Source organism: Camellia sinensis, chromosome 12 (genome assembly GCF_055761805.1).
Source record: "Camellia sinensis isolate YWXY chromosome 12, ASM5576180v1, whole genome shotgun sequence".
NCBI classification, from domain to species: domain Eukaryota; kingdom Viridiplantae; phylum Streptophyta; class Magnoliopsida; order Ericales; family Theaceae; genus Camellia; species Camellia sinensis.
Window position 1 is genome coordinate 48,916,911 of NC_138972.1, and position 10,223 is coordinate 48,927,133.

The window sequence follows — 10,223 nt, forward strand, 5'->3', positions numbered from 1 at the left end:
TTCAAACTTTTGTATCACAAAAATATATTAAATATTTTTTAATATTTTTTATTTGTGAACAATAATAACTTTTTTACTTTTTGTGTAACTTTTTGACTTTTTGAATTTTTTGAGTCTTGCCAAACCAGGCCTCATTCTGGATAAAATTAAAGTTTTCAGGATTTTGAAGGGTTTGGGTGTTGCATATGAAAACAATGGACAAATAAACTTTAAAAAGAAATGATATGTACCTAATTTTTTACCTAATATTTTACACACACACTCAAGGGAACCCACAACCAGATGACTGTGTGTAAATTATTAAATAGAAAATTAAGTACTTCTAGCATTGCTTGCTAAGGGTGATGAATATTTAGACCTTTAAACAAAAGAGACAAGTCAATCAACAAGGAAATGCTGCAATGTGCACCTCAAAAGGGTGCATATAGTATGCACTTCATAACTCTTTTTATAAATTTTTATAACATAAACCATAAAATGTCACAACTTTTCTCATTACAAAATATCATAACAAAAACTACAAAGTGTTATAACAAAAATTATAAGTGTCATAAGTTCACCATTCATAATTTTTGGATGCACACCGTAAGTTCACTATCCGTAACTTCATCACAAAGTATGATAGCACACATCACAAACATTTGTAACTTTCATTATAGAAAATCATAACTTCTATATTATGTACATTTTTTTTGGGTGCACATTATAGATTTCTCCCAATCAGTGAGATCTAAATTTTGGAACAAACAAAACCACTTTGGTATTTTCCTTCAAAAAAAAAAAAAAAAAAAAAAACCCAAGATCTTATTTGGTACAGATAATCGTAAGTTAGGGTTGATAATCAAAACAGAAAAGGTAAAAACATCCCTTCCCCTACTAATAATCAGTTTTTTCTCAACTTACTGAAATTACAAACACTCTAACACAAACCCCAAAATTAATTTAAAAAAATAAAATAAAATAAAAAAGAAGGTCAAGACCTGAAAGTGAGTACTCTCTTATTTATCCCAAGCTCAAACTTAAATAAACAAAAACTGAAGAAAAAGACATCTAGAAATAATAAAAACAGTGACCCCATAATCAAAACACAACAAAGAGTGGAGAGTTTTAGAAAAGAACCAATCATACATGACAATACTTCTTCACTTTCTTAAAATTGGAAAATAATACAGAAACTGTGAGTTAGCTAACAACTTATTTCTAGGTAATTATGATGGGCAAAAGATCAACTTTTACTGATTATCTGACTTTTCTGTACAAAATCTATTTAAATTATGCAGAAATCACATTTACATGATAATAATTTAAGAAAGAGAGCAACTCTATATATAGAAATAATGAAATTGAATACCTACAAAATACACAAGCTCTGTAATGGGTAATAAATCATACAATCTAGAATTTTCAAGCAATACAAAAAGATCAATCTGCATCTCAATATGAGAGGAATGATAAAGTAGACACCTCACTAGTATGTTCCAATCAAAATTATGAGAATAAACAAGAGAAACTTAAAGACTTGAAAACTACATCAATTTATGAAGTCAATTATGAAGTTTGAATTTAATTTTCTAAAGCCATGAACATACAACCCAGAATTTGACCTAGTTTGTACATAAAATTGCCATCACCACATAAACAGGATACTAACTAAGGAAACAGATATATGGGTTCAACAGATTGTTAGGAAATACTATAGTAGCCAGATCATCCCCATTGATTGGATCTAAAACAACCATATGGAATATATTTATATATATATATATATATGGGTTTAACATATTTTTACAGGATTTTAGTTCAGTGAAAAAATCAAAACATCGTCCAGCAGCTATTCCAGCCACTAAAAATGAAAATCACAAAGGCACAAAAAAAGGTCAAGCCATTGAATCACAATATTACCAGAAAATCGTTACACAATGCTGAGAAATATGATAGCAGAACAGTATATCCCAACATGTAAAAGTATTGGCCAATTCACTGTTTGAAACCATTGAAAAGGAAAATTTGGGATGCTCTCTTGGACAGTGCTTGCCACCTTTGTCAATCAACCTATATTGTGAGGAAAACCTGGACTTGAACTGCATGCGATGAACAAATTTCACCATATTCTTTTCCGCAAATAAGTATGCAAAAAAATAAAAAATAAAAAATAGAAAAACACACAAAGAGCCACAATATGTTGTCTTCTTATATCCTGACGCAAGACAAATGAAATCAAAAAGACAAAAATGATTGCATATATCAACAATTAAAAAAGTCATTTTTTTCCCGAACTTTTTTGTCTTTTACTTTCTTTCCTTTTTTTTTTTTTATTAATTTGTGTAAAAAGTTTTTACTTTTCATGTCTGGCTAGTCTAAAAGAATTTTTTTTTAAAAAAAATTCAAAAAATGGTTCACTATAGACACACCAAATAAATTTTTATTAAAAAGTCAACCTTTTTAGCTTTTCTTGTCTTCAATGTACTTTTTAAAATATATACATATTTATATTTTTAAGGTCCGTCTAGTCTAGTAGAAATTAAAGTTCAATTACTTGAAAGAAAAGGATGAAAAGGAAATCTATACCACGAATTCAGAAGAATGAGAGTTATGTTAAATTATGTTGCTAAACGTACAGAAAGAATTGGTTTCCCACTATTTCAGCATGCCTTTGGAAGCTGATTGTAGGGAAAAAACCTAAGCAATTTCATAGACAACACAAAGCCGAGTAAAGAATTACAATCTCTCTATCTTTCTGTTTTTCCTCTTTGATGTGCATGTTCAACACTTCATCAATGGCATCACAGGACAGAGACACATTTGAGTAGATCTATTGCATAATCAATAGCTTAAACATGCAATTAACAAATGATCTTCCTTGAAGAAAATTAACCTCATCAAATTTCTTTTCCCCTCACCTCTTAAAGTTTGAATGGTATCTTACTACAATACAAAAGAGCTACCAGGAACCATATATACATACATCTCTTTGTTTGTTTCTCCAATATCTGCTTACTTGTGTTGCATCACTCTCTTTTTCATCTAATTCGTCCTTTGTTGTTCTCATCATCTAATAAAATGCATGATAACTCTTTTCTCCTCACCAGGCAGACAGGTCGGATTTCAATATTTGATCTTTCACAACAATTAGACAAATATTTAATTTCAAAGAAACCAATTGAATGTGCTTAGGAGTTAGGACATCTAACATGTATACCAATTGAAGTTTCTACAATCAACAACAAAACTTTTCCAAAAAGAACACAAAAACAAGTTCCATCCTTGTTAACTTTTCCCACATAATAATATTTCATAAGGTCAGGAGCGTTTGCAAAGTTTGATAAGTTCAAAAACTCTTTGGCCAGCCTTACCAAGAGAGGCTTGTGAATATCTGAACATTTTTGGTCCATACAAATATCTAGAACTGAGTTTGCTTATGGCCATACAAACATTAATTTGCAAGGAATGCTAAAACTCGGAAATTTGAAAAGACCTGTACTAGAACCATACGTGACAGTTTCAGCAGATCTATCAAATTCAATCTGTTGATTACTGAAGAGATGAATTCCCTTAGCTCTTTCATATGCAAGCAACAAATTACTTACAAGATGATGAGTTAGGATGAATAAACGATTAGCCATTCATGGAAAAGGATTGAGCTTTAAATGATGGGGACATGGAAGAGGGAATGTATTTGTTTATAGAATTAACAATGATGAGAAGGAGGAGACAGTGATTGTGGTAGTGGTGGTGGTGGTGTGATATCATGATCCAATGAACTAAGCCATCAAAGGTAATGATTCAACAAAAATATCACCCTTCTCAAAAAGTGGATGGATGTTAAGTAACTAACATTCACTAGAAATGTCATCTTTGTTCTATTAATTTAAAAGCCAATCTAATTGGCCAATAGACAATTCCTCAGTAATTCATAGAATGTCTAGAATAATTTGAAGAACCAAAAAAGTGGACCAATTTATTTTATCAAAAGCAGCTCATATTCTATGGGCTTTCTATTCTATGAAACTCATGACGAAAGAATCGTAATAACTTTAAGTTACAACGATTGAGTTTGTTGTGTGTACTCTAAATCAAGTATATTTGGGTTTCAAATTGCTCAAGTTGCCACCTTGGCAAAAGGAAAGAACGATGAAGAACATGTGGTAGAGGAAGTTGGATCAACAAAAGTCAAAGAAAATGCCATTTTGATGACCAGGAGCAGAAAAATAATTTTGGCTGATGAGCCTGGAGTTGCTTCAAATTTGGTAGACTGGTTGGAAATGGACCACAGAGCAAAACTCGGCTGCACCATGACCAAAGCCACTGACTGCGCCATGAGTCATGACCAAAGCTGCATTTCAGCAGGTTCCAACATTTTGAGTCTCAGAATTCGTATTCTACTATTTTAAAAAGGTCTTGTTTTGCTAATAACTTTGTATAAAAATGTCTGTTTTCATGCTGCTTGTGTTTCTAATACTTTATAGTATCCAAATTTGGCCTTAACTCCAATTTGTTGGTTTTAGTAACTTTATGTTTCCTTTTATCATTTCATGTTTTGCAAGGAATTAGCCTAGTTGGTTATTTCCTAGTCAAATAGGATTATTTTTGGTTAGAAATAAGGATGTAAGCCTTAGGGCAATAGAGCTTTGATCAATAATATTCAGTCTTTCACTTGGAGAGTTTTTCCCCTTCTGGATTCAAGGTTCTCTCTTGGATTGAGACTCTTCATCGAGTGGAACGATATCTAGTTTCTGCGTATATTCCTCTGCATCAAGGAGTTACTTAAGTCCTCTTCAATAAGGTTCATGAACAAAAACTATACTTGACTTCATTGTAAGCAATATACATAAACTGGAATTAATATCAACTTTTACAAAGATTGACCGAAGAGTTAACTCCCATGTACCTTAAAACTGGAAGAGAAAGAGAGATTTTGAATAAGAAGCCAAGAAGAACTAACACATTTTAGTAATAATACACATATATAGTTCCTGCATAACATTGTCAACATTGAATCACATTTATAAGTTCAAGCTAATTTATAGGGTTCTGGCAAGATTTGATGTCAATGTGAACACTTAAATACTCGAACAGCAGTATTATTTTTTCATTGTACTAAAATATATAATCCGGTATGAACATCAACTGAGTTGCAAACACCAGACATGAACCAAGGCACTCCAAATCAAGGTTTACAGGAACCTTGGCTTAAGGTTAAAATTCAATTACTTATAAATATGAGTCATACGAACATTGCTGATTAGATTTAGGCTCATCAAAAGGTTCAGTGATTATCACAAATTTGTCATAATTCACCAGTAGAGTCTGTGTTCAGGTTCATATAAAATCTGTTCTTCCAAATGAAATAGAAGCATGCGCAATAAAGCAATAGGTCATGGGAACTTAACAGTGCAAAACCTCAAGGGGTTAGCCTAGTGAGCAAAACTTGGGGCTTGGGGTGCTCCCTCCAAGTCTCAGGTTCCCATTAGTAGCAATAAGCTCATTGGGGCCATGTCGATACTGGTGTTTGCCCTAACTTTAAATGGGGCCCCCTCAAGTAGGCGGTGGGATTGGTCTCCTGAGATTATTCGAGGTGGGCGTGAGCCGACCCGGACATCCGATTATAAAAAATAAAAAACTTAACAGTGCAACTAGAAAATTAGTCTGCATCAATTATTCTTCCTAATAGTAATTCAATCAACCATGCAAGTACATGACAACATCAAACAAACATCAAACAGAAAATGAACAATTGTAATAAAATAAATAAATAAACTGCACTAAATGTTTACACCAAACATCAAACTATACCCAGTTGAAAAATCCTCAAGTCAACAGAAGGAATCATTTATGCATCAACACTCAGCATATCGCCAATATTCATCCGGATAATTGAAATTCAAATCATTAAGCACACAACTATTTAGATGAGATAAATACATTAAAGGGGGAAAAAAAAAAGATCAAACACTAACCAGCAAATTCACAAGGACAAACCAGAGAATTGGCTTAATTTCACTGTACAATTCTTGAATCACCCAATATGAGAAGGACCCATATCACCAGTTCGAAGAGATCCAGCGATCTCATCAGCAACAGTCAAGCATGATGTGATCCAACCACTCAGGGCCAACCACACCATCCTTGCCATCCAAAGGGTCATCCCCCATGGCACTGCCATGGTCTCTACCTTTTCTTCACCAAATCTTGAAATTTCTTGCTCAGACTGAACAAGTAATCAAGACCCAGTACCCCTTTTCCTGATTCAAACAAAACCCATTTCAGGAATTTTTAAAATATATGGGAATACAGACGCATACATATGTATATTTTCTTGAAGAAATCGGATGTGATTGGGGATTTTGAGATACCTTGTTTTAGTGAATCTTCTAGGAAGATGATCGAGCAGAAGGGATAGATAAGTTTTTTCTCTCCGTAGTTTTCAAGGTATTAGCTCTGAAGTCGGACGTGATGTAACTGCAAAGTACAACCATCAAGTATCAAATGTGTAATTTCCTTTCGTATCGAAAAATCAAAAAGACAAAAAGAAAGAAGAATATTTTTTCTTTGCATACAAATAAGGGGTAAGAATAATGTTTGAGACCCCTTTTGGGGGTCACCCCTCATCCCCTTTTGTCATGTGGCAGGTGGTGATTGGAGGAGCAGGAAAAAAAAGAAAAAAAAAAAAATGTAACCAATGAGAGAGAGAGAGGGGGTCAAAGGGGGTGGGAGGAAAAGGGGGGATGAATCATTGTTGTAAGGGGTAATTGCAGCGGAAAATGTTTGAGAATCATAATTTTTGTAGTTATAATGGCTCAAAATTATTAAAATGATGTCGTTTTAACATGTTTTATAATGTCGTTTTGATAGTTTTGAACCATTGTGGTCACAAAAATTATGACCCTCTAGCATTGTTGAACTCCAGCCCACTGTAATGATGAAAAAAAAATAATTATATTCATGAATAGATTTATAATTTTAATTATTAATATTTATAAAAAAAAATATTTCTTTGTAATTATTTTTTTAAATTCCACTGATTTGACATTTCTCTTAGAAATAATAACGCAAATTATAAACATACTCTCTAAAATTTAATTAAAATATATATTATTCTGTATAATTTTGAAAATTATAAATACCCTTTTGTTAAAAAAATTCATTTAACATAATTAATATAAAAATTAAAATTTCTAATTACCCTCATGTACAATCATAAAATTATCAGAATTATTAATTAAAATATATTTTTGCCATCGTTAAAAACTATTAATTGACTTAATAATTGATTAATCAAATGGGTCATTTGTTATGAAATTAGAAATTTGAAAAAGTAAGTTGTAATTTCGAAAATGACAGGAGCAATTTGTATTTTTGAAAAATCTCAAGGGATGCATTTATAATTTAACCAAAACAATACGAGTAATAAGACTAAAAACAAGTCGAGTCAAATTGAGTAATAGGTCGTTCAAGTTTTTTTTGATAACTTAACAACTTTAAAATTATGTTAAACAATAAGACGATCTCGAATGAGCTCTTAATGAGCTGAACACGAGTCGAATTCAAATAGTTTGATTTTTCTTATAGTGTATATAAGCTTTATCGAGCTGAATAATAAGTTGTTCAAGTTTGAATTAAAAACTTAACATGTTGAAAATTGTATTTAAATTTAATTTATTTACATAACAAGTCAATCTCGAATAAATTTTTAACGAGCAGAAAATGAATCGAACGTGAGTAGCTTGATTTGTTTGATAGACCAATAATCAATTCAGTCTTTATTACAGCCATCTAATTTGTGTAATAGTTACTAATTTATAATTTTTTACAATACTAATTTGTATAATAGTTACAATGGTATATTTGGTAATGTCTATTTTTATGATACATTTATAATTTTTATTTATATTTATAAAACTTATAAATAAAAAATTGTTTGATATTTATTTTTATTTACAAAAATTTGTAAACAATTTATTAAATTATTATAATTACAAAAAATTAATTTCGAAAAAAAATCATTTCTTCATTACCACTACTTGCGGCCACATCTAACGACCCGCAACTCTAACCACTATCGCTAATGACATCCTCAGACAATTAGTTTCGGCCATCATCTCTCACTAATGATAAACCACTTTTGGTTTCCAACAAACACCTCCCACCGACAACAACACCATTCCCCACCATTTCTTACTAGAAATTACTTGTTTTCAAAATAAGTACATATATACCAAACATATTTTTTATTTTTTTTTATTAAAAATAAAAATGAGTATGGTTAATATTTTGTGTAAATTAAAAATGATAAGATATAAGCATTACTGAATAATACCTAACCTTCCAAAGCACTAAATCCAAGAAGTGAAGTTACTTGGGGAATTAAAAACTAGATTGTTGACTAATAAAAATAAGCTTATAAAATATTACAAAAATGCTATATTTACCATATTTTATTATATAAAATGTACACTTCATTTAGTATGAATGTTGTCACATTTTTTTTTTCAAAAATGAACTTCACATCCATTAATTATTATGGGGACGTATTTTTAAGGTCACGCCATGTGGCTAAGGTGTTGGTCGAGGTGCCATGTGGGCAAGCCATGGTACCGAGGTTGCTGTGATATTGCCGAGATATGATGCGGTAATATCGGAACCGGACATATTTGGATAGAGGACAAGAGTCCTAAATAAGTTGAGGCGCTTAGTACGGATAGAGACGAGACTCTTGATTGGGATCATTCTTATCTAACTGAGAGTCTGAGATAAATGTTATACTTGAGTCCTGTGAAGTAAGACTTCTAGGGGACGAGGGCACTAATCATTATAAAAGTAAGGCACCCCCTTATGTCTAAGGTATGCATTTTACTTGTGCAATATTACTTGAGTTGATATCTTGTGAGATAAGTTACTGACTTGATCATCGGAGTGCCCCCGGGTGCACAAGCTACTGGGGTATTTCTTATCTTCTTGTGCGTAGTTGCTGGCTTAATCTATTTTCCATGTGCTCTCCAGCTGAGTTCCTTAGATCTCAACAAGGAGATCTGTTTGGTTGTGAGGTCAAAAATTAACACCCATAATTTGACGCCGTCTGTGGGAACTTAGTAAGAATAGATGGCCAACGCCAGACAAAAGAGGAGAGTCAGGGATGACATGCATGGTGAGGATGAGGAATACATCGATCTAAACGTCGAAGGAGAAAAAAATGAAGAAGAAGTACAAAAAGTGAATCCAGAAGCGAACCATGTCGCCAAGGGCTGAAATGGCCCAAGGAAAGGGAACCGAGAAGAGTACTACAATGAGAGCAATCTCCAGGTCTGGAAGGACCAATGCATATGGAGGGATGACGAGATGAAGGACTTAGCAACCCAGTTCACAGACTTGCAAACCGTGGTGAAATTCATGATGCAGAACAAGGTAATGCATCCAACGTTGCCATTACCAGCAACACCGACACCAGTTGCAAACCCCAACGCCTAGAAGGGAGAACAGACAATGGTGCTGACCATCCTGCAGCACAGAAAGAGACTTAAAACTTCAAATCGATGACCGCAGAACACTGGATGGACAGAATCATGGTGGGGAGATTCTCAGAGAACCAAAGGGACGCAGATCAGGGGATCTCAACAAATCAACGGACAAGGCCTTTGCCTTGACGAGATAGTGAACGTAGAGAAATACAAAAGGAAGCATCCTAACACGGGGAATAACGCGCCAAAAAGGTTAAAGTCGATCGACAGTCGAGCCTCGGGGTAGACGAAGGAGGACTTGCGGGATTACCTTTACAGAAAGAGAAACGGTGCTGAGGTAGTGTCCACAGCGCAACCAAGGTCGTCGTTGTAACATGCCTGCAGGGTACCCATGTGTGTTAAACAGTTCGGACCCTCGATTTCTTTGATCTAGTCTCACCAGTGCAATGTAAAACATAGATGAGAGTCCAGATTTGGCAATTTTTATAGAAAATCCATTTTATTACAAAATCTTTGCCAAAAATGGACTGCATCATCAGATTTTAAAGTCACCACCTAATATTTTGGAAAAATTAGGAAACCTGTGACTCGTGCCAAGGCCACTGTTCATCATAACCAAAGATGTTTGACTCGGAATCTTAGGAATGATAAGGGAATACCATTAATTGAGCACTCCCGCTCACCCCGATCGAAGATCAGCCTCTACTAAACCATGATATGAGTTTTATTAACGTTATATGTTCATATTCGGTTTATTTAATAAATCCT

At 33.3% G+C, this 10,223-nt stretch overlaps 1 long non-coding RNA gene across 3 annotated transcripts; it reads right to left on the bottom strand.

The window, feature by feature from the left end:
* Positions 1-1,720: 1,720 nt before the first annotated feature.
* LOC114271825 (uncharacterized) lies at positions 1,721-6,531 on the bottom strand. 3 transcript variants are annotated; one of them, XR_014346287.1, is made up of 3 exons: positions 6,354-6,531; positions 5,958-6,242; positions 1,721-2,111 (listed from the first exon to the last, which is right to left on the bottom strand). It is a non-coding gene; the product is annotated as an uncharacterized LOC114271825 (long non-coding RNA). The 3 variants fall into 3 exon arrangements; XR_003632459.2 differs by having other exon boundaries at positions 1,721-2,081; positions 6,354-6,520; XR_014346288.1 differs by lacking the exon at positions 1,721-2,111 and adding an exon at positions 5,106-5,560 and having other exon boundaries at positions 6,354-6,505.
* Positions 6,532-10,223: the final 3,692 nt, after the last annotated feature.